Source organism: Rattus norvegicus, chromosome 9, assembly GCF_021556685.1.
Source record: "Rattus norvegicus strain SHRSP/BbbUtx chromosome 9, alternate assembly SHRSP_T2T, whole genome shotgun sequence".
Taxonomy (NCBI): Eukaryota; Metazoa; Chordata; class Mammalia; order Rodentia; family Muridae; genus Rattus; species Rattus norvegicus.
This window is the reverse complement of record NC_141542.1, coordinates 91,694,007-91,718,585: the sequence shown is the minus strand read 5'-3', so window position 1 is coordinate 91,718,585 and position 24,579 is coordinate 91,694,007. Positions and strand designations below refer to the sequence as shown.

At 44.0% G+C, this 24,579-nt stretch overlaps 1 protein-coding gene across 19 annotated transcripts in view; it reads left to right on the top strand.

Moving 5' to 3' along the window:
* Positions 1–24,579, top strand: part of Nhej1 (nonhomologous end-joining factor 1) — a 96,346-nt gene that overhangs the window by 41,396 nt on the left and 30,371 nt on the right. The window contains exons 6-7 of one of the 19 annotated variants that reach the window (XR_015628732.1): positions 18,982–19,077; positions 23,446–23,609. The gene's annotated coding sequence lies outside the window, so the exon portion shown is untranslated. 19 annotated transcript variants of the gene reach the window in all.

Here is a 24,579-nt window from a genome sequence, read left to right as displayed (position 1 = left end):
TAGCCATGGTGGTGATATATACCTTGGAGGTGGGGTAATTGTGGAATCTCAGAAAGCTCACAAGAAATGGCTAGGTGCAAGGCAGGAGGATTTGGAGCTCTCAGTCATCCTCCATAGCCAGCTGAGGCTAGCCTTAGAAAAGTGCACATGCGATCCAGTACTTAGTAAGCTAAGAAGACAGTTGGAAGTTCAAGGCCAGCCTGGGATACACAGTAAAAAGCAAAGTTTGTTTTGTTTCATTTTTAAGACAAGAATAAAAGTCTATTGCCTTTGGATTTTTTTGGTTTTTGTTTGTTTGTTTTGTGTGTGTGTGTGTGTGTGTGTGCGCGCGTGCGCGCGCGCGCGTGCGTGCGTGTGTGTGTGTGTGTGTGTGTGTGTGTGTGTGTTTTGAAACAGGGCCTCCTGTAACCCAGATTATCCTCAAACTGACTAGATTGGCTTTGGATTCTTGATCTTTCTGTGTCCAACTCCTAAGTCCTGGGATTACAGACATTAGATTCTGCCTAAAAAATATAGACAAACAACCCAACAACAAAATCCAAAACAAAAGGCCAGAGATGACAGTATAGCTGAGGAAAGGGAGCACCAGGCCCAGGCCACCTCCTATTTAGGTATATTTAGGATTAATTTGCTCTTGGGATTTTGGTGTCAAGCCTGAATAACTCATGGGGCCTTAGTTTTCATGTAGGAAAACCAGAGGAATAATAAATGGATTATACTCCCAGGCACTCCATTCATGATAGTTTAAAAAGAGATAAACACAATGATAGCAAGCATCATGATAACACACTGATGGTGATGATGATGATGATGGTGGTGGTGGTGATGAAGAAGAGGAGGAGGAGGAAGAGGAAGAGGAGGAGGAGGAAGAGGAAGAAGAAGAAGAGGAGGAGGAAGAAGAAAGGAGGAAGAGGAGGAAGAGGAAGAAGAAGAGGAGGAGGAAGAGGAGGAGGAGGAAGAAGAAGAAGAAGAAGAGGAGGAGGAGGAGGAGGAAGAGGAGGAGGAGGAGGAGGAAGAAGAAAGAAGAAGAAGAAGAAGAAGAAGAAGAAGAAGAAGAAGAAGAAGAAGAAGAAGAAGAAGAAGAAGTTGTTGTTGTTGAAATAGAGAGAGAGAGAATGTTTTGATACGACTATTACCAGAAGCTTTGGGAACCCCTTTTCTAAAATTCAAGGTGCTTTTTCTAATGGCCAGTATACCAGTCTCACTTGGGAAAACTAGGGAGCTAGGTTAGGAGAGGACATGAGTATCCTACAATTTTTTCAATCTCCTTTACTTACCAGCTTATAATAGGATCTGTTAAAAAAACTTTCTCTTCTTCTAGAGGACCAGGGCTCGATTCTTAGCACCTACGTGGCAGTTCATAACCATCTGTAACTCTACTTCAAAGGGGGGAATTGATGTGCTTTTCTGGTCTCTGTGGACACTGCATGCATGTGGTTCACAGACATACATGTAGGCAAAACACCCCTACACAAATAATAAATTATTTCTTCTCCATTCCAGTTGATGACATCTTCTACATTTTTTGTGGTGACATTGGGAGAAGTACTCATATATAACTTAAGCAGTTAATCCTGGTGTGGAATAGATAGTATCTCTTCTCTTCTCTTTTCTTCCTCCTAAAGACCTTGGGACTGGAGGAAACTGACCCTGGATGCTGGCATATAGTCCCTAGAATTGGTTCAGTGTTATGTTGTAGGAGAAACTGAATCCCAGTCTTTAGAGACAAAACTTGCAAACCTCCTCCTTCCATCCCCACACACTGGGATCCCTGCTGGTTGGAACTCATTTGTAGCTCAGGCTCAGAGCAGTCTCCTGTCTCAGCCTTCCCAGTGCTGGGATTACCATCCACTGCCTACTCCCCCACCACCATCCCCTTCTAGTTCTTCATTTTATCTCTTTACAAGGTCTGTGTATGGTTTTGTCTTGATTTTTGTGGCTCACACAGGTATTCTTTAAGATGGATGTAGAATTTCTACACCAAGTAAGTCAGTAGGTAAAAGACCTTAGAGAGTACAAGAGTACAGACCCTGTGTATCTTACCACCCTACTTATAGTTTATGTCTGCTCTGTGGTGGGTACTGTAGAGATATCTGGTGACTTGAATGGACAGATGTATTATCTGTGGCATAGACTGACTTCTCAGTGAACTTACTATGTATCAGAGTGAGAGACATAGAATAATAAAGCGGCACACACTGTCTAAGTCATTGCTTGCGGACACTGTTGTCGTTGTAGAGTTGGATGAGAATCACTTGATCATGTCATGTAGGTGCAAGTTAGAATATCTACTTAAAACCAAGAAAACCAAACTAACGTGCTGTAGAGAGGATTTAAAATGGACTATTTAGAAGGGGCATGAGACCCCTTATGAACAACAATGCCAAGCAACTAGACCTTCCAGGGACTAAGCCACTACCTAAAGACTATACATGGACTGACCCTGGACTCTGACCTCATAGGTAGCAATGAATATCTTAGTAAGAGCACCAGTGGAAGGGGAAGCCCTGGGTCCTGCTAAGACTGAACCCCCAGTGAATGTGATTGTTGGGGGGAGGGCGGCAATGGGGGGAGGGTGGGGAGGGGAACACTCATAAAGAAGGGGAGGGGGAGGGATTAGGGGGATGTTTGCCCGGAAACCGGGAAAGGGAATAACATTCGAAATGTAAATAAGAAATACTCAAATTAATAAAAAAATAAAATTAAAAAAATAGACTATTTAGTAGTTAGAAAAGTGCTTGTTGAGTTCTCACTGTTCTCAGATGCACAAGACTCTTGGAAAAGGAACTTTGCAAACTAATGGCTTTAACACTGGATTTAGATACACAATGAAAGGCTCTAAAGCAACAGTTCTCAACCTTCGGGTCTCAACCCTTCAAGGTGGCCAAACTACTCTTTCACACCCATCTCATATCAGATATCCCTATACCCCTCCTCCTCCTCCTCCTCCTCCTCCTCCTCCTCCCCCTCCCCTCCTTTCCTTCCTCCCCTCCCCCTCCTCCTCCTTCTTCCTCTCTCTCTCTCTCTCTCTCTCTCTCTCTCTCTCTCTCTCTCTCTCTCTCTGATCCTGGCTATCCTCAAACTCAGAGATTCCCTGTCTCTGCCTCCCAAGTGCTGTGATTAAATGTGTGTGCCACCATTGCCATCACCGTCACCACCATCACCACTGAGTGTTATCAAATATCTCCCATATCAGATGTTTACCTTATGATTTATAACAGTAGCAAAATTACAGTTATGAAGTGGCAACAAAAATAATTTTATAGTTGAGGGGTGGGTCACCACAACATTCAACTGTATAAAAGGGTGGCACCATTAGGAAAGTTGAGGACTACTGCTCTGGATGAGCCAGAAATGTTCCAAGATATCAGACCAGGAAACCACAGTAAATTTCCCCAGGGGTCACCCTTTTATTAGAAATTAAGCAAGTGCTGTACCCCTGAGTTGTATCGTGGTCCCAGGACATATAGTATAGTTAATGTTCTCTTAAACTTTTTTCCTTCAGCATTTGTGATGAATTAAGGCAGGCAAATGTCAGGTCTATCCTGTCCACTCAGCTATCAGGGAGTAGACAGCAGGTGGCGCCAAAACCTTGGGATACTTGTGCTGTTATCTGGAGATTCAGAGAGGGAGGGAGTCTCTTGAATTGGGGGTAGGGCGTTGGAGGATCACTTGTCTGAATGTCGCTCAGATAAGAAATTCTTATAGGCTTTGTGTCCTCTAGCTCCCCGTCTCCATTACACAGGTGTTATATCTTGACAACCTACTTGGGCAAGAAAATTAATGGTAGGGAGGGATCCCCACAAATCTGAGCTGATGAGCTTGGTCACTCCTGACTCTCTCCTGAGCCTTGTTCTACCAGATACAATGGTCTGGGGGGCTCTGACCTATTTCATGTCTGTCCTCTCTATGAATTGGGTTGTTTTGTTTCTGGTACTGCTAAGCATATTCTCTGTTGATGACTGACCTTCATCTGCATCTCTGTTTTCTTTTTGTTACTATTCTTTTTTTCCTTGAGACAAGGTCTCACTATGTAGTCCAAGCTGTCCTCAACTTGACATATAAATTTTGCTTACCTCAGACTCACAGCAATCCCGTGGCAGCCTCCTGGGTGCTGGGAATACATGTGCTGCTATCACACATGATTTGATTCTATTTTTATGATTATTTTTCTCCTTGGTATACTTTCTTTGTCTTAAGATGCTTCCTAAGGATACATTTCTTTTTCTTCTTTTCCACTGTCCTCAGCTCCAGTTTTTCTAGGATGCTGGGACTAAGTGGGGAAGAAATGCACACTACCTCCTGGACTAATTTAAAGTGGAGGTGCTAGTTGGGAGAATAAGACCAGGGGAACAGATTGATCAGTAGCTCCTTGGCTCTGAGAAGGAAGCCGTGCACGGTCAAAGCTGTGGGACACCAAGGCAGACCAGTCACCCAGGCTCTGATCAAACTCCTCAAGTCTGGTTCTTTAGCATCCCTGAGCTGGCCCAGGCCTAGGCTGCCCCCAACTTTGATTGATTCCAACAGCCTAGTTGTTAGTTCCCTTCTAGCATTGTCCCTGAGACGCCCCTAATTTCCCCACTCCCTTGGCAAACCCGCCGGGCTGTCTCCAGCCTTCATTCCTGGAGCTTGTTCCTTGGGCCTCCCCCTTCCCTGAGGCGTGTTTAAGGGCTGGGCGGAGCTGGCCGCCTGAATCCCCTGTGGCTCCTTTGGTTCCTGGTTCTATATATATCCCTGTCCTTCTCTGCACAGGGTTTGATATGGCTTTATGGGCATTTCCATCCGCTTTACAGACACAGCTACCACAGAGGCCTATTTCTCCCGAGAAACCTCAGCGGAGCCCAGCCTGTAGAGAACTCAGTCTGGTCGCTGAATCAAAGCTCTCTTCTCTTCCTGCCCTCCCCAACCCTCCTGCCCTCCGCCTCCATCTCCTGGCTCCTTAACCCCAAGTGAACAACAGAACCCTGGGGGAGTGCTCCATCTCCTTGGCAGAGCAATTGGAGCCCCAGAGACTTGTGGAGAATTCCTTAGTGTCCATTCTCAGCCAAGTTATCGAAGGAAGGTCTGACCCTGACTCCTGGCTTAGGCTCTGTGGTAAGAGGGCATTTTAGGGAAAGAACAGGTTCCAACAGTGTTGGCAGGGTCTCTGGTGGCCTGTGATGAGAAAGCACAGCCTTCGAGGCTGAAGCTGAGGGAGCTTTGGGGATATATGAGGAGACCCGGGGGCAGATGTAGATTTTAGGTGTTCAAAGTCATGACACTACGTTACTCAAGATAGTAGGGAAATCCAGGCATGGGGATCCACATTTGCAATCCCAGCACTTGAGAGGCTGAGGCAAGTGGATCACCAGCTTAAGTCTACATAATGAGTTCCAGGTTAGTCTAGGCTACAGAGAGAGACACTGTTTCAGAAAACAAAAAACAGAGATACTACTAGGAAACTTCCTTTGGCTATTCTTGGGTTGGATCAATCAGTGGAATCTGGCTTTGAAATGGAAAGTTTGCCCAGAATAAAGGAGAAACCTTGTTGAAAGTTTAACTTTGCATTAGGAAAAAATCGGGATTGTTACCCTTTCCCCATTTTTCAGATGCTTAATGTCCCAGGTCACGATAGCTACTATTCTGTGTATGCCAGGTATTTAGCTGTGATTCTGACCACTGTCACATTGGTGTCTTCCATAGTACAGAGAGTGAGATTCAAGTGTGGCTTAGCCCCATGAAGGATCGGCTCATCTGTGCACAGCTGCTTCTCGCTGTCTAGGGGGTGGGCCCAGGAAGAAGGCGGCTCACTGCCTGTGCTCAGAGGCCTTCATCCCCGACTTAGACATCCACCCATGTGTGACTTCTGCTGTCCTGAGTAGCCTGGATAGGTATTTTCTTTCCCCTGTGGTGTTTGTTTACTGTTCTTTCGTGGGATTTCAGATTTCCATGATGGTGGAAGGCTTGTAAAATGAAAGGGTGAAAAGGGTTACCGTGGCAGGAGCCAGTGTTGGGCCAGGTTGAACCAGCAGCACAGACATCTTTTATAATGGTGTGTAGGGCTGGGAGGCTTATAAAGCCGATGCAGGCAGATAGGGGGATAAATCATGTAAGCAGTGGGCAGGGTGGTGAAGTCGAGGTTAGGAATTAACTTTGTGTTGGATGGAGCCCAGGTTGTGGGATGGGAAGAGAGGCCTCTCCTCTTTTCCTCTCCTCAGCTCTGTTCTTTGCCTTTTCTTTCTGTCAGCCCTATTCACTTTAGGCTGTGACATGTTTGCCCTAGCCCTTCCTGTCCCTCCTCCAAGTTGCCTGAACTAAATCAACAAGGGATAGTATACCCCAGAGCAAAGAGGGGCGGTGTATTCCTTGCTGCCTGATCAAACTGCTTTGAGCCTTGCAAATTTGAGTGGAACAGGCTGTTTCCTCCCCTTGTATGCAAGGGTGTCTACCTGGCTCCTTGTTGTATGTTTTTATAGATTATGGCCTTCCTACAAAAGTGAACTTAAATCATCTCAGGTTATAAGCAAGATATACAATGCTGTTCCAGCCATTCTGTATTTGTCTCAATTTGTGATGTCCCAGCCTACCTGATGGTGTAAGCTTCACTTGGCTTCTTTTGAGAGCAGGGGCAGATCTAGATCTCTTCATTCAGGAACAGTTGATGATAGAATGGTTTTCTTCCAACTCTCTGCATATCATGTAAAAATATTGGTACACTTTGAGAGAAATGCAGAGAGGCCATGTGAATTGTCCACGTGGATTTGTGTCTCACAAGAAGTAGAATGTAAAGTTCTGGAACCCTTGTGTGTGTGTGTATAGTGGTGAATGCTGAGCCTGAGTGGAATCCTTTCCCCTCACTGCCCTCTGTGTAATTCTTTACACATGTGGCTGATCAGTGTACGCTTCTAGACTTTTCTGTTCTGGCCCTTGACTTGTAGGATTGGCTAGCCCCAAGCCCTCTTCTGTTCCTCCCTTTCTCCACCATCTCTCTTCTCACCATAAGTTGTCCCTCTCTAATCACCACAGCTTTCAAGTGGATGGCTCAGCCCAGAAGCACTGACTGTGTTTCTTCCCTATATCTGTCAGTGGTGCCACTTCTCTTTCTAATTAGGCCCTAATTGAAACCTGGTTGCCCTTGGACTTCTTCTTTTTCACTTTTTAGTTCCAGTGGTGGGAAAACATTAAGTTGAGGTTTGGGGTTTTTCCTCCCCATACCCCACCTCCATTTCTCTTCTTCTTTTTAAATATGGTGAGATGCTTTTGGAAAAGTTGTCCCCAGCCTGTTGGAGCCCCTGCTCACAAACCCCAGCCTTCTCCTAAAAGATTGGGTCTTTTCAAGTGGTTTGCATAGAACACGTCGGAGGCCCCTGATGCCTGTGACAGTCTCTGTTAATTATAGAGGCTCTTTCCCCCTCTCACATTAGTCAAAGGAGTTTTGTATGTTTTAACAGCATTTTCCCTTGGCCTGAATAAGACTCTATTCAGGCTGTTTCCTGGGGCTTGTGAGTCGGCAGCACTCACAGGTACCTGGTAGCAATGTTTCCTTATTTGCTTCTCTGAGAGCTTCAAAGAGTACGGTGGAGGGGTTCTTCCTAGTATGCCTGAAGTTCAGTCGTTTCTGAATTGCAGACAGTCCTAAGGCAGCCAGAAACTTCTGCTATGCCTGGATCTCAGTTAGAAAGTTGCTTGTATGTGGTCACCTCTACCGGGTCTGTGAGTCTCTCCTTCCCTCTCTCTGTCTGTCTCTCTAACACACAGGGCCTAGCCCTAGCTGGTCTAGAGCTCATGACATATCAAGCTGACCTCAACTCACAGAAATCTGCCTGCCTCTACTTCCCTGGTTTTGGGATTAAAGTTGTATGCCCCAACATCCAGATGATGAGTTCCCCTGCCCTCGTGTGTGTGTGTGTGTGTGTGTGTGTGTGTGTGTGTGTGTGTGTGTGTGTGTGTGTGATAGACTCTATCTTGGTCATCCAGTTTTTACGTAAGAGTCCCCTTCATGTTGGGCCACATGTGCTCATTTCCCCAGGACCCTGGCTTCCATGTCTGTCTCTCACACCTGTGTATAAGCCTTTGTATCTTGCTAACCTATGGAATACTTACGTTGTTATTATCTACATGGTTAAAGGACCCTCTGGTCAGAAGCCCCCAGGAATAATATTTTGCTTGCTTAAACTAAGACATTCTAAATAGGAATCAGCCCTTTATGTCACATGATTTGCTTAGGAATGTCTCAGAGACTAGTTTACAGACTTGGACAGGAGAACACCGACCACTGAAAACAAATAGTAAGTAACTGCAAATCTCATATGGGGTGGTAGTTTTCAAACTGTTGAAGTTAGGTGACTTGAATTTAGTCTGGGGGATGTCAGGTGGTCTCATAGATGGAGCAGTGGGTAGGGTCAGAAAACCTCTTGTAGACAAATTGGTGTGCCACATCTTCTGCTGGATGACTGTCCTTTGCCCTATTGTGCACATTTGTTCTTGTCACAGAGTCACCTAGTTTGTGCAAAGCCCTGGATTTCTTCTGAAGAATATTTTGCTTTCTATGATGCTTGTTTTCCACCTTTGCCACACTGTCCCCCTAGAACCTTCCTGCTAGCCTTATTGGTTTGGGGTGGGGGGGATGAGAAATTTTGGGAGGAAGAATCTGGAGAATAGTAGACCACATTTTATCTCAGGCTTTTCCTGGGAGCCTGAACACTTATAAAAGAATGGTTCTCAGCCTTTTCTGTCTGTCTCTGTCTTGCTCTCCCTGTCTCTCTGTGTCTCTATCTCTGTCTCTTCCTCTCTGTGTGTGTTTAATGGATAGCAACTGTAATTATGGAACTTTTTCTTCCCTCTTCTACAAGTGTGGAGTACCTTATAGAAAATACCCATTCTGACTATAGCCTGCCGAATGAGCTTGACCAGAAATCTTAGGCTTGTACAGGGGAGGCCAGCATTAGCGTTAGGTTTAGGGTTAGTGTCTAGTTCTCTTACCCACATTTTTGTAGAAGAGGCTACTGAGGTGAGCCGTTTGTCCACAAGAAAGATGAATGTGAGGAAAGGAGTCTTCTGTGCATGTCTGAATCTGAAAGCTGACGGTCTTTCTGGAGCCCATCAAGGACAAAGCTAAAGACTGTATTGACATAAGTTTTTGGATCGATATCCAAGGGACATTCTTCCACCTGGAGCTTAACTCCTCAGCCACCTGTACCCATCCCTGTACGTTTGTCCCTCCCCGATTGGTTTTGAATCTGGTTCAGCACATATTTGGTGCAGTGCATGCAAAAGCACCTTCCTGCCGTGTGACCCCAGAGACTGCAGCGTTGGGAGTTCTTCTTGAGTTGCTGACACGGCTCTGTTGTACATTGTTTATGGTTTATGACACACGTTCGACAATATAAACTGTAATTTATTAAGGTAAAAGATTGAATGAGCAAAGCAGAGTCAAAAGACACTAGTGGTTTAATTTTGCTTAGCACTAAGAGGGTAAAGGACTTTAATTTAGTCATTACCTTTTCAGACGCAAACCTGGTAGCTGCTTGTTCACTCCATGGTTTAAAGATGTATAGTGTGAGCATTGTACTGATATAGCACAGGAACGTCGTGTAAAACTGCACATCTAATTTGGGGGAAGAAATCTCTGTTTGTACTTTTTGTTTTGTTTCATTTTCTGTTTGTTTTGTCTTGTTTCATTTTGTTTTGTTTTGTTTTGTCCAGACAAGATTTCTTTATATAGCCTTGGCTGTCCTGGAACTCACTCTGTAGACCAGGCTGGCCTCAAACTCAGAGATTCCCCCTGCCGCTGCCTCCCAAGAGCTGGGATTGGAGGTGTGTGTCACCACTACCTGGCTTCTACGTGGGTTATTTGCAGTACTTTCTGGGGTTTAGAGGGTTCGCTTTCTGCTACAGAGACAGAAACACTTGAGAAAATGAATTGAAGGGAGGAAAAGGCTGCTATTTGGCTTAGTGTTCCAGACATTTCGGTTGTAGATGTGGGTAGAACACCATGGTGAAGCGCATGTGCTGAAGCAAAGACGCTCATATCATGGTGTCTGAAAGCAGGGAGGGCAGTGAGGGGCCTGCTGGTGACAAGACACAGCCTCTAAAAGCACGCTGCCAAGGCTCCGTTCCATTTAATAGGCCCTGCTGCCTAAGTTTTCTTTTTGTCACCTACCAATAGCACCATCAAGTTAGGAATCCATTGATAAGGTCAGAGACTCATAGTTCAATTACACCTCCCACAACCTACTTCTGATCATTGATTGGCAAACAAACTTTTAACTCATGAGCTTTGGGGATATTTCATATTCAAACTTCTAACAGTGGCGGGGATGGGTGTCATGCCACATGGAAGGGAATCTAGACTTTTATGCATCTTGCTGTACAGTATAGGTCCTGGGCATAAACGAGAGGATACAAGAGGAAGAAGGCAGAGATTTGAGCAGAGCTGACTTCCCCAGCATCTTTGATGCTTGTTCTTGTAAAACCTTGATTGCCTGAATTCAGCTTTCAGGATCTCATCATGAGTTATTTCTCCTCCTTCATGTCTGACCCGTGTCTGGATTGGGGGTGGGGCTATATTTCCTCACGCTGGCTTTCCTGTTATCTTACTGCAAGGGGAGGATCAAGGTGTGGCCCTTAGGAGACTTTAAACATTTCAGGGCAAGGTTAAACTCTCCTTTCTAGCCTATGACATTGCCCAAGAGAGATTTTAGCTTGCTCTCAGATTTGTAATATGACATAAGATGCACAATCAACAGGCACAGAGTTAATAAAATGATTGATATCTGCATGGTCTTTATAGTTGGGCAAGTACTTCCCCCATGTTGCCTTTTTTAAAAATTATTATTATTCTAGTCTTTGTGAATTAGGTCAGTTTTTTTGTTTGTTTTTGTTTTTCAAGACAGGGTTTCTCTATGTAGCCCTGGCTGTCCTGGAACTTGCTCTGTAGACCAGGTTGGCTTTGAACTCATAAAGATCCTCCTGCTTCTCTTTCCTGAGTGCTGGGATTAAACATGTGCCCCACCTAATATATTTTTTAATTAATATCTCCATTTTATAGATGAGGAAATGGGAGGGGGTCATTGAGTTTCCTGGGTTACATGCCCAGTAAGCAGCACAGCCAAACTCAAACCAGGTCAGTTCTTGTTGTTCTGCTGGGTTACTTAAACTGGTCACCTGGTCTACCTTCTGACTCTTAGTTTGACCAAGGGCCAGGGTTCAAAAGGATAATAAGCTCGTTGGTGTTCTCTGCATTCCGCTTCCATGGATTTTGCATCTCATTCTTCTTAGCATTTTGCCTTTTGGATATTTTCCTTTTCTTCTCTATTCCTATTTCTCTGACACCCCTATCCCTACTTTCAGAGACTCTCTTATTTGCTTTCCTAGAAATTTCACTGTAATGCTTTTGGGAACTTTGATCCACCAAGAGTAAGTACATTTCAGAAAGTGTTTAAAATGTATTCTGCTTCTCTCACTCATCTCCCACCCCCAAAGTGGGGCCTCACCCCATCCTGCCATCATGTTGGCCAAGCACATGGGGCAGCTGTGGTCAATCCCATTTATAAAGCTGGTAAATATGGGACCAGTTTCTGTCCCCTCCAAAGGTCAATATTTGTGCAGAGTTTAATTTTAACTTAACAAGCAGTTGTTTTCTGCAGCTGCTCTGGTGTGTTGTGTTGTGTGTGCTTTCCTTTCCTTGCCGCTGACTGACTGTACACGTTTGTGCATGCATACACAAACTCTCTTTCTCCTCTCTCTCTCTCTGTGTGTGTGTGTGTGTGTGTGTCTCTGTCTCTCTCTGTGTGTCTATCTGTCTGTCTCTGTGTTTCTGTGTATTTATGTGTCTGGATTCATGCTGTAGATTTAGTTGTGGTCTTCAGAGCCTATTGCCCTTGGCTAATGAAGTCTTTGTCTCCTAAGAACATTAAGTTGAAGGGAGCTAGATAAAGGACAGTGGACCTAACGCTGTCAGAGGGCAGAAGGTATTCTTTGGTCTTCTATGATCCTGATGTCATCACCATATCTTTCCTTGCAGGAGAGTTTCTAGAATGTGGGATTTGAAGAGTTGGTCTCCTTTTTTAAAAGCTGCACCATTTTGCTTTCTAAGGAGTGTTAACTTCTTACTTAGGAAACATGAAATCTACTTTTGGTACCTGCTTCTTAAGTAAGATGAGAGGGCTAGGAAAGGTAATTGGTCTTTTACTTTTTAGTATTCCATGATTTTATGCCTAAGGAATTATGGGACAGGGTAACAAGAGCAAATTCCTATTCCAGCTCTAGCTTTAGAATCATTTCTAAATAACTTCTCTCTCCTTGCTAGTTCTTAACTAAAGAATTACAGTCTTACAAGAATTCTGTGAGGATGAATGAGATTTTGTCTATGGGAACTCGAAGAGAAATAAAGAGAAATCCTTTACTATTGAATTCATCTTACTTCACATGTGCTCTTCTTCCACTAAGCTGTTTAAGTTTGTTTCTGCTTGTTAGTATGTCTCTGGCCTGGATGATTTAGGCCAATAGGCAATCAGCCCATACTACCCTATCCAAGACAGAGGCAGAGTCCTGTGGCAGCCAGTGGTATCTAGACTCAGCTCTGGGCCACCTCTGTATACCGCATGTCTGATGATATGCTGGGTCTGTGCTCCAATTTAAACCTTCTCATTTGCTCTTGTCAGATATGTGCATGGCTCATTTTCTCTTTCTAAGTTACATTTTTATTTATTAATTTGTGTGCATGTGTATGATGGGGTTTGAGGCAAACATGCATCAGGATATGTTTGGAGGTGAGAGGACAGTGAGTCAGTTTCTCCTTCCATCACGTAGAGCCTGGGGATTGACCTCAGGTAGATGGCAGATGCCCTTAACTGCTGACACAGCTTGACAACACTTCCCTTTCTTTAGGTCTTTTCTCAAGGGCTACTTTATCTACAGTTTCATCCCTACCCAACTACTAGCACTATTTAAGACATTGTAGCCTGAGTTGGCCTTGAACTTGTAGTTCTCCTGTCTCAGCCTCTGGAATGCTTGATTGGCATGTAGCTCCATGCTCCCAGCTCTTCCTCTCCCTTTCCATACTCTGTCTGTGTTAGCATTTACTGGAGCAGATGTTGCTTTCCTTTTCTAGTGGACTTAGATTTTCAGTACGAGTAGGACTTTGGGTCTGAATGTTCATGCTTTCCTGGTGCTCTAGAACAATGCCTGGTATAGAAGCTCTCAGGCGTATTCGTTGAATACACCTTCCATGTGGAAGGAACGGAGTAAGGAAGAGGTCTCCTCAAATTCGTGTTTTTTCCTAGAGGTACATACCCCACAGAACAGGTGGGTGATTTGGAACAGGAGTCATTTGGAAGGCTTTCTAAGCTATTCATACTTTTATCAAAATATGCATCCCCTTGTCCCAGGATAAGTCAGGGTTATAGAATGAGTCCCAGTAACCGGTGGAAATCTGTGCTGAGCCTTGTGTGCACCTGAGAACTGCTGTCTGGCAAGGTCTGTTCCTCCTGGCCTGTGGATCTCAGGGAGTTTTCCTTGTAGGGAGAGATCTTGGGTGTGTCTTCCCCTTTCCTCCCTGTTCCTACCTCATACACCCAAAACCACACCTCCTTGTCCCTCCTCTCCTTTTTCTTTGCAACCAGACATATAGAGACTATATCTCTAGCAGTTGTAGTTAGGACAGAGAGCCCTTGATAGCTGCAAGTGCTTCTTGTGAAATCAGCTGTGTGGCAGGAGACTGTGGCTCTGGGTCCTGAAGGGAGGGGGCTATTTTTCTCTTCTTGATCACTCACTTGGTGCCGTCTGACTTATAAACTTTAATGGCCACTTTTAAAGGTTACTGCCATGGGGCACCTTGGTTGCCAGTTTTAGTTTTTTAATTTGGAAACTTTTTCCCCCTTGTGGTCTTGGGAGGAAAGATTTGGGGCTAGGAATGGGTATTTGTGGGTGATGATGAGGTAGTTCAGCAGCATTCTGGTTCCTGCTTCAGAATAACTAGAATCCTGGCATATAACCCGATGGCTAAATTGAACCCCACATGAGAAGATGACTGGCATCAGGGTGTGTAGTCTTGAGTGGTCTAACACAAGGGCACAGAGGGTGGAGACTTGTTGCACTGTCTGGGGAGAATGGTCACCATAGTTTGGGAAGGAAGGGACCATCTCTGTTATTATACATTTCCTTCATCACTTGTTCTCTGTCCTGTGTTCTGATAACTGCTAGATTTAACTGGGATGAATGGGACTAAGGGTTCAGATGTAGCACCATGGTGGAGATAGTGATTCATTGGTGGCCTTCCAGTGCAACTCAGGCACAGACCTAACACAAAACAAACAAACATACAAACAAAAACCTTAGCAAGTCTTTGAGCTAAGCTTTGTCTTTTGCTGGTATACATGATACCTTTTCTGCTCTCAGGATAACTCACATAGCTTCATATGCCAAAAAGTAGTCATCGCCAATTTTAGTGTTCTGCATCTCTGGGTAAAATGTATTAGTGTAGAATAATACTCAAATAATAGTATTTATACTATTATACTATATACATTATTATATATAGTAATGCTATAATATATAGTATTATGTATATGTATATATACTATATATTATAATATAATATATTGCTATATTAACAGCCTCTTGATGTCAGAAAGATTATTCACAACATTCTCTGAAAACTCATACTCTCAGGGTCTCTATCTGGAACTAAGAATGTTGAGGATTTAAGTGTATTCTGTAGGTGCTTGAGAAACATTTTGAAAAGTTTGATTCTGAGTGTGCCTTCTCTCTGGTCACTCTCCTTGCTGCGGGCAACTGGAATAGTAATGCAAATGGATGAATAAGCTAACCATCCCAGGAAGAGGCACGCAGCTCCATAAATGCTTAGACACTTAGTCAAACCCTCATCTTCTCTCTTTATTGTGGTCACGGGGAAAAGTGAACTCAGGACTTACTGTGGATGAACGTAGAAAATTTAGAGGAGATACCAGCAAGAGGGTGAGACAGCTCAGCTCTCCAGCACATGCAGTGCAAGGGCAGCGGACCTTAGACAACTTTGAGATCTTCTGCCAGGCATATATAATCTGGTCTTGGGTTCAGGTCTTGTTCCTGGCTGTGCTCAGCTGACAAAGCTGGGTTTGCTTCTTGTTCCTTGTGTTGAAGGGTGGAGAAGGAGGTGTGGAGTTGGCTCTGGGTTGGGCCACAATTAGTGACCTGGAAGCTGGGCTGGGCACCCAGAGACTATAAATAGCAGCACGGAGCAGTCGCTGAGCAGACTGGAAGCCCAGCCAGACTAGCCGCATTTCAAGTGGTCTGGGTGGGATTTTTCCCCCTCTGTTAACCATTTGTACATCTGGTTTCCTTAGCATTGGTGGGAACAAGAGAGGAGGGTGGAGTTGTGAGCAGAGTCAGTTCATATGTGGAGTGACTTCAGTTAGCTGTGCCATATGTGAAACACGATGTTTTAGAGCCCTTAGGACCAGGAGGCTTCTGGGAATGAGGATGGCATCCCTCAGAGTGGAAGCAGGTCCCAGAGCTGGGCACATTGGTGAGAAATATAGAGGTTCTGTAGGGCCCTGTTGCTGATTCAAGGTGTGGCAGTAGTCCTGAGGAGAAGGGTCCCCTAAGATTATTTGCTTAGTTCTCATTCCTCTGAGTTGCCCCACCCCCACCCCAGCCAATCCACTTCTCACCCTGCCCTTACAGACGCGGCCATTTCTTCCTTCTTTTCATCTATTCCTATCATCTGCCCTAGATTTACAGTCATAATGCTTAGGTTTGTATTCTAGCCCTTTTCTTTTCTTTAATTTGTCACTGGAATGTATTAGTGAAGCCCCCTGGCTTCTGTTTAATTCATCTGTTGAACAAGCAGTTTTGATAGCAAACATCTTAATTGCTTTCAGCTAATCAATGTTTCTCTTTCTTCCCTGGGAATCCCATCTGTACAGGAAGCCCTCCTCTTACCTTCCCCACATTTCACATTACATAGTTTATCCTGTATTCCCTAGTGGTCATTGTAGTTTTTCCTAGTATTTTCTTGGGGGTTTTCACATACTTATTTTTTATATCTTATTTTTCTTATAATGTGCTCATGAAGATCACCATGTGTTTCTTATCCCAATCACTGTTGGTGTCATAGGAACCACTGAAGCCCATTAGAGCCTACCAGAATGCAGGCAGGCAGGCAGGCAAACTTTACTGAGGTAGACAGTGGGAAGGTGTCAGCATGTGCTCTGCGAACTCCAGTTTGAGGGGTCACTGGTCATGGAAGGGGGAATAGTGAAGGAGAATAGTCCAGTTCCATGGCTTTGCTGATTCTGGTTTTTTTTTTTTTCCTTTTTTCATCTTCTGTTGAAGGTACGTTCACTCTCGAGCAGTCAGAATCAGTGGACTTTGGACACTACTTTAATAACACTGGGTATGGGACTATATTTGCATAATAGGTAAAGGACTTCATTTTACAAGCATAGGTGTTTACATCAAGGTTCAATTCTTCTAGCTTTAGTGGTCTGAGGACAGTAACACTTGCTGCTGTCTGTGACAATGTATATGGCATTGTTTTCCTTGGTCCAAACAGAGCAGTGGCTCTGTTGCTTCACCCTGCTGTCATAGGTCTTTGAATGCTCTTCCTGGTTTCATTCTTTCTCTTGCTTTGAGCTTGTTGTGCCAGGCTAAACAATTCCTCCCCTCTTAGGTGTTTATACTCTCCCATGTTGAAGGTTATCGTGTCTAGTTTCAGACGTTATAACATATCTGCCTAGCTTGAGCACCTCAGCTCTCCTTTTTTACCTTTTTTCTTCTATCCCACATCACTTATCATATTTTTATGTTTTTGTATTTGTGTGTGTGTGTGTGTGTGTGTGTGTGTATGTGTGTGATATGCATGTTTGAATGTATGGTCAACAGATCATGTGTGTACATGCAAGTGTGTGTAGGCCTGAAGTTGATGCTGGAAATTGTTCTTCATTGGTTTTCTGCCTTACTAATTGAGGCAGTGATCGCTCAGTCAAACCCAGAACTCACCAATATAGCTAGTCACACTAACAAGCTCTGGATAGCTAGATCCCTTGTCTCTGCTGGGAATGGAATTAGAAGCTGGAATGACAGGAAGGCCACCATTCTCTTCTGACTCTGGTTCTCACTCTTGTGAAGGGAGAATTTTAACTACTAAGTCATATCCCAGTCTCAGTTACTGTACTTCTGATGGAACTCCCTCAGACCCATCTCTGCAGTTTTGGTACTAGATTGTGCAACACTGGGGACAGGATCTAGGCAAGATCTTTGAGTGGTTTTGGAAGCCTCAAATGAGAAAATGCCCCCACCAGATTGACTTGTGGGCCAATGCATTTTCGTGACTGACGGTTGATGTGGAAGGGTCCAGCGCACCATGGGTGGTGTCACCCTGAGCAATCCCTGAGAAGCAAGCTAGGAAGTAGCACTTTACCTTAGCCCCTGCTTCCGCTCCTGACTCCCCTCAGTGATGGACTGTGACCTGAGAGGTATGAGGTGAAATTAACCCTTTCCTCTCCAAGTTACTTCTGGTCATGGCATTTTATCACAGTTATAGAAACCCTAACTAGGGCAGTCTGCTTAGAAACAAGGGAAAGAGAGGGATAATTTCTTTTGTTTTTAAAGGTGTATTTATTTATTATATATAAGTACACTGTAGCTGTCTTCAGACACACCAGAAGAGGGCATCAGATCTCATTACAGATGGTTGTGAGCCACCATGTGGAATTTGAACTCAGGACCTCTGGAAGAGCAGTCAGTACTCTTAACCACTGAGCCATCTCTCCAACGATTATTTCTTTATATTTGAGGTACGATGTTTCCCAGCCCTGGAATTTGAAGCACCTTTTTTTATTTTGGAATTATCTTTCTTTCAATTAATTCAGGCAATGAACACTTGTGAGCATCTAATATATGTTGTATCTTATTGGACACTAAGAATATAATTCTATTTTATGAAAACTAGCAGACATTTCGGTATTTATTGTTATGCTGGAAGGTGGAAGTTCATGCTGGGCGTGACTGTGATCCTAGTATTAGAAGGTTGAGGCAGGAGGACCATGAGTTCCAAGTTATCCTGGGTTGTATAGAGAGACTGTCAGAGAGACTGTCAGAAAGTGAGAGAGAGAGAGAGAGAGAGAGAGAGAGAGAGAGAGAGAGAGAGAGAGAAAGAGAGAGAGAGAGAGAGAGAGAGAGGGGGGATAGATGGATGATGATGTACAAGAATAACTAAAACTAGAACCTTGCCCTCGTGGAGTTTATAATTCTGTAGACGAGTCAAACAAGTAACTATTACAGTCTGACATGGAGTGAGTGAGACAGAGCTGGTGCTGTGGGCTTTGTAATCTTTGCTACTCAGGGGTCTCAGGCAGGAAAATCATGAGTTGAAGGGCTGCTTGGGCTACAGGGGTGACTTAAAGGCCAGCCTGTGTAATTTAATTGTACATATTGTTTCAAACAAGAACAAGATAGATGTGGAATGACCAAGTAGTATGCTATAGAGAATAAAGAAGTTTTAATTCTGACTCTTTTAGGGAGGCAGGGCTGTGGCAGTAGGAGAGATGTGGGAAGACTGAGGAAGTAAAATTTGAGCTAGACCCTGAAGTAGGAGAACCTCCTCAATTAAGGGAAAAGTTACGTTAGGTACATCATTCATGCTTGTTTCAGGGAATGCCTTAGAAGGAAGGGGTCACATATTAAAGGTACACACATTCCTTCTGCAAGCCAATATTTTTGAGAGCCTACTGTGCACCAGTGCTCTGCCTACTGTGCAGCAGACAGTGCAGGAGCAGTAATAGGGTAATGACCAACACAAAGTGCTTGCTTTCATTGAACTGCTGTCAGGATGTGGCATTTCTATCTCTCTCCACTCCTGTTATTTACTGTGCTTGTAAAGTACTAAGTCTTTTGAACAACAAAGAATGTCTCTTTTTTTGTTTGGGCATTATCATTTCCTTACTTGGTACCATCTAAGTTTGTATAAGTATTTCTTCTTTGCCAATACTTTGACAGGTCTGTAACTGAGACCAGATTCTTCACAACCTTTCAACAACAGTGACGATTGGCACCTTTGATGAACTCTCCATGTTTTTGGAAGATTATGCAAAGGTTTATATTTTTGTGTTATTTTTATTTTATAATGTACCTTCTAATTCTTTGAAAATTGCTAATCTATATAAGAAACAAATGGTAAACATTAAAGTAGAAAATGTGATTAGCTAGAGGATCCCCTTCTCAATCAGACAACAACCAGCACTCAGCTGGGATCCTGGTAACTGTGGCTGGAGCTTCTCCATCTGCTTCAGTCATCACTGCCTCTCGGCCTCTCTTCTGCCCTAGCTGATGTGTGTTTCTGTTTTACCCATGGTCTCTTCATGGCTTTAGGCCATTTTAATTTGGTCAAGTTAAGCCTTTCTTCCCAAGTCTGCAATTGCCTTTGCCTCAATTCTAAGAGAGGCTGACAGTAGGGATGAATCCAAAATTCCATTCATTTTATACTTACCACATCTGGGTTTCTTTTAGCATCATTTTCTCCCTTGAGAACATTTTCAAGGTTTTCCTAATTTTCTAGTGGTGTGTGTGTGTGTGTGTGTGTGTGTGTATGTGTGTGTGTGTGTATGGGGGCGGGGTAATGTCATTGGAAGATTGTGTAGAAGTTTCCAGGCCTGATGATCTTGAGTCTGTTTCTGTATATATCCCTTTCTTGGCCACCTTTTCTCCTGTGATACAAGGCACTCCTGTGCAGTCATCGTTTGCTCTGTGAATGTGTTGTTCTTGGACCTGAGAGCCTGTGCCCTGGCTGCCTGTAGAGCAGACTTGGTAGACATCACACACTCCTGGGGAGCATCCAGGATACAGAAGGCAGTGATGCTTTGGTGTCTCCTGAGCCCGCCTGAGCAGCTACTACACCAGTCCAGTCAATTCTGGACTTCTAGCTGGACTCTTGCAAAGCACAATACCACTCTCAACCACCAGGGGACACTCTGTTCTCCTTAACTCTTGGCAACCTGAGAGCAGTTTACCTTTGCGTAGTCAGCCTGTCTGTGGTCCTGGGCCACCATGTTGAGTGCCATGTGTATTGTTCACACAAGATGTCCTTGGAAAGATACAATGCAGTGGTTGTTCGTTTGTCAAGGCAACACCAGAGAAAGGACCCAAAATGCCAAAATTACAACCTAATACATGTTTGGATAGGGTTAAAATCTTCTCAATACTGTCGTCATATTATTTATACAGATTGAGAGAATTATATAAAACAAAAACCTCCCCTCTGTGTGCTATAGAGTTAGGCAGGCCTGTGTTTGCATTCTGACTGTATTACTTGCTGCTCTACTGAGGTGAACAAGTTACTTAATCTGTCTAAATAGGGGCTTCACAGTCAGATGCTCTCGGTTCAAACCTCACTCTACTTTGTTATTCTGTGTGACTTTGAGAAAGTTAATCCATATGGTCTCAGTTTCTTTTTGTGCACTCAGGCTAATGTACTCTGTGGAGTTGTGAGAGCTCAACAAGAGGATAAGTAACGGTGTTCTTCTTGGTGTCTGCACATTTTAAGCATTCAGAAGTAATAGCTTTGCAGGTGGTAGATACACTGTTCCCAAGCTTCCTTCCAGTTAGCAGAGTATTTGATGAAAATGACATCTTGTTTCATTGTTTTATGCATATGAATTTGAAGTCTATGTTCAGTGTTCTTAGATGGGCATACTCCTTATTCACCAAAACAAGCAAACATTCACATTAAAGCAAGAGTGAGATTCCCTTCTATTAGTTAGCAAACCTTAAGATTGTTATGGCTTAAGCAGGAGAGTGGGAGATTGAATACTCCATTCAAATTAGATAGGAGGATAAATTGATAGCTTGGGGGTGGTGTGTGGCAGCCTCAGATATGTCCTTTAGTCTATCAGGGGGGATGTAATCTAAAGTTATTCATGGGCAAGGACATCTACATAAGCATTTTCAAAGTAGTACTGCTGGGCTGGAGAGGTGGTTCAGTCAGGAAAGTACATTCTGTGCAAGCATGAGGACTGAAGTTCAATACTCAGCACCTATAGAAAACCCAGGTCCACTTGTTATCCCAGTGCCGAGGAGGTAGGGATAGGATCCTTGAGGCCTGCTAGTCAGCCAGCCTTGCCAAACAGATGAGTAAGAGATTCTATCTCAACAAAGTAAGGAGGAGAGCAATTGAGGAAGACACCTGGCATTGACCTGTGGCCTCTACCATACACATACACATATAGACACACACACTTACGTGCACACAAAACCAGCACTGTTTATAATATAGAAAGTTAGAAATATGGAAAGTGGGTTGGGGATTTAGCTCAGTGGTAGAGTGCTACCTAGCAAGCACAAGGCCTTGGGTTTGGTCCCCAGCTCCGAAGGAAAAAAAAAGAATTATGGAAAGTAGCCAGGAGTCATGGCACACACCTATTACTCGGGCAATAAGGACCCAGAGGCAAGAGGATCTGTGCAAATTTGAGGTCAGCCTGGTCTACATAGTGAGCTGCAGGCCAGCCAAGGCAACTGTCACAAGTAATAACACAAACTACAAAGGAAAGAGGAAAATATGAATAGATCATGGTTTATCTATGCAGTGGAATGCAGTGAAGCCACTGAAAATAAGATAAGCCTATATATACCTTCAAAAGATGGCTTTGATATGCTATAAAGATATACAATAATAGACATACCGTTAAACAAAGTATCAGCACACATGCCCTAATCCAGCCCTTAGGAGGATGAGGCAGAAGGATCGATTCAAGTTCAAGGCTAGCCTGAGCTGTACAGTAAGACCGTCTCCAAAAGAGAGGGGAAAGAAGAAGGAAAGGAAAATGAGAAATGACAAATACATGTAGCATTGCCCCATTGGAGATTGCTGCCTGTGGGTCAGTGTGTGTTTCTTATTATTCTCTGATGTTTTTATACATGTGCTTTATGTGTGGGGTCATTTTCACCTCTCGTTCTCACTTATGCCCCTCCTGCTCTCAGTGTGCTTCTCCCCGAAAAGATCTCCCTCGTATTTTCACACTGTTTTGTAGTATTGTGTTCTACTTTAATTAGAACTGATTGCATAAGCATGGGTGGGTGTTGTTTACTGGAACATGGGCGACAACACCATTGAAGAAAATTACTCTCCCTACTCTAATAACCATTACCTGCTAATAAATAGCTTCTCAGGAAAGGGTAGGGCCTTGCAAGCCCCTTCCCTTCTATGATGAAATAGAGACGGGCCATGTCTTGTACAGGCCTTCGCAGGCAGCAGAGCTGCGGTGACTTTATGAGTACATTGGCCATGCCATGTCCAGAAAAAGATATTTCAGAGCATCCTTCCTTCTCCTTCATCTCTTACATTCTTTGTGCTTCCTCTTCTATGATGCTCCCTGAGCCTTGGACAGCACCTGGGTTTGTTTGTATGTGACCACAGAAACAAAAACAAAACAAAACCCTAAGAGGGTCTCTGCAAGCTGTGCACAGGTGTTTCTTCTGAGGTATAGGCTGCAGAGTGGATTGAAAGTAAAAAGAGGCCTCTTGCTTGTGTCCATATACCTGTATAGTGCTTACATTTGAATCTGTATTTTTGTAATTTTCTAAAATGTCCACAAAGAAAGAATGCAAATGGTTGATCTTATCCAGCACTAGTTCCATATCTTTTAATAATTTTAATTTTTTTATTATTGTTCCTGTGTATATATGTGGGTGCCTGCAGAGGCCAGAAGACTGTGTCAGCTTCCCTAGAGCTGAAGGTACAGATAGCAGTGAGCCACCCAATATGAATTCTGGCAATCAAACTCAGATCCTCTGGAAGAGCAGGAAGTATTCTTAACCACTGAGCCATTCCTCCAGCCCCTAGTTCAATATCTTGATAGAGTTCGTTGCCATTTGTAGCTCAGTTGGTTCAACATCCTGGGATCACGAGTCCTGCTTCCCACAGCCTTTTCTGCCTGTCCTGGGAATCTGCAATCCAGTTCTCTTCCACAGAGTGCTGAGCCCTCTACAGGTGGTCAGGACTGCTTTTTTCTCTTTGTCATATCCTGTTCTTCTTTGCCCTCCCTTAAGATCAGCCCAGTTTTATCCTTTCATGAAAAAGGCACTTTCTAGCTGACCCAATAATTTTACATAATGTTTTAAGGCCTGTTTGTACTAACCCCACATAGACTCACCCGTTCGAAGCTCCATCCTCACAGCTAGATAGATTTGTCTATTTGATTGACTTCCTACTATTGAAGCCAAAGAGGCTTAGAAAATTATCCACTGTGTCCAGACTAGTTCTAGACTAGGATTGTGTGATTCCTAGTGACAGGCGCCACATTTCCCATGTTTTTTACCTTAATCTCCACGTTCTTGTAGAAATGCTAAGGGTAGGTGGTTTGACCAGGGTTACTATTGCTATGTTGAAACACCATGACCACAAGCGCTTGAGGAGGAAAGGGTTTATTTGGCCTATGTATCTCAAACCAGTCTTTTTTTTTTTTTCAGGAACAAAGGCAGGAACTCAAATTGGGCAGGAACTGAAACAGAAGCCAGCTCTTACCGGCTTGCTTCTTATGGCTTGTTCAGCCTACTTTGCTATAGAACCTAGGACCACCAGCCTAAGGGCTGGACCCTCCCACATCAATTACTAATTACAAAAATGCCCTACTAGTGTGCCTATAGCCTGGTCATATGGGGGCAGTTTCTCAGTTGAGGTTCCCTCCTCTTATTCTGTGATAAGTTAACATAAAACTAGGTAGCACATTGGGTCATGAGATAGCTTACTGGATCAAAACACTTGCTGAGAACCTGAGTTAGATCCCTGGAATTCAAATGATTGAAAAAGAACTATGTCTCTCAAGCTGTCCTCTGACCTCCCAATGAGTTCATACACACACACACACACACACACACACACACACACACAGAGAGAGAGAGAGAGAGAGAGAGAGAGAGAGAGAGAGAGAGATCACACAGTTAAATATAATTTAAAATTTAAGTGACAAGGGCTCTTTCTCTTATTTTAAAGTCCTGTTTCCCTCAGTCTCATGCTTTCCTTTCAGGGCCCACCCCTGACCCACTGCTCTCTTGCAGCCTCTCACATCCCCTCATTCTGCCCCTCCCCCCTTACTCTTGTGTGGTTCCCAAGCCCTTCCACTGGCTTTCTGGAGTAATGGTTCACATCAGCAGAACCATCTATATCTTCTGTGTCTTCTCTGAGTATCGCTTTTGCCTTCCTGGTCAGAGCCTGGCTTTGCTCTAAGGATGTTCACTCCCTTCTCCACTCCCCTCTCTCACAGCTGTTATTCCTTTCTAGCCCACTTCCCACTGATTGCTGACTTGGGATCCATGACCTTGGGTCTGATCTCTGCCTTCTGGCCACTGTCCTGCCCTCCTCCTAAGAAGGCCCAATATTGAGTCTAATGTCATCAGATCACCTCATCCAGTCCTCTTCAGTGTGACCATCGTGTACTGAGTCACACCGGACGACTTTAGCTCTCGACTCTGCTACTTTCTCCAGAGTGCACCCAATCATCCTGGTTCTTGTTTCCTTCCCTGGCTTCTTGGGCGTTCTCTAGAGCAGTGGTTCTAGAGATGGGATGTTTTGGCTTTAGAGAGTGTTTAGCAATACATGAGGCA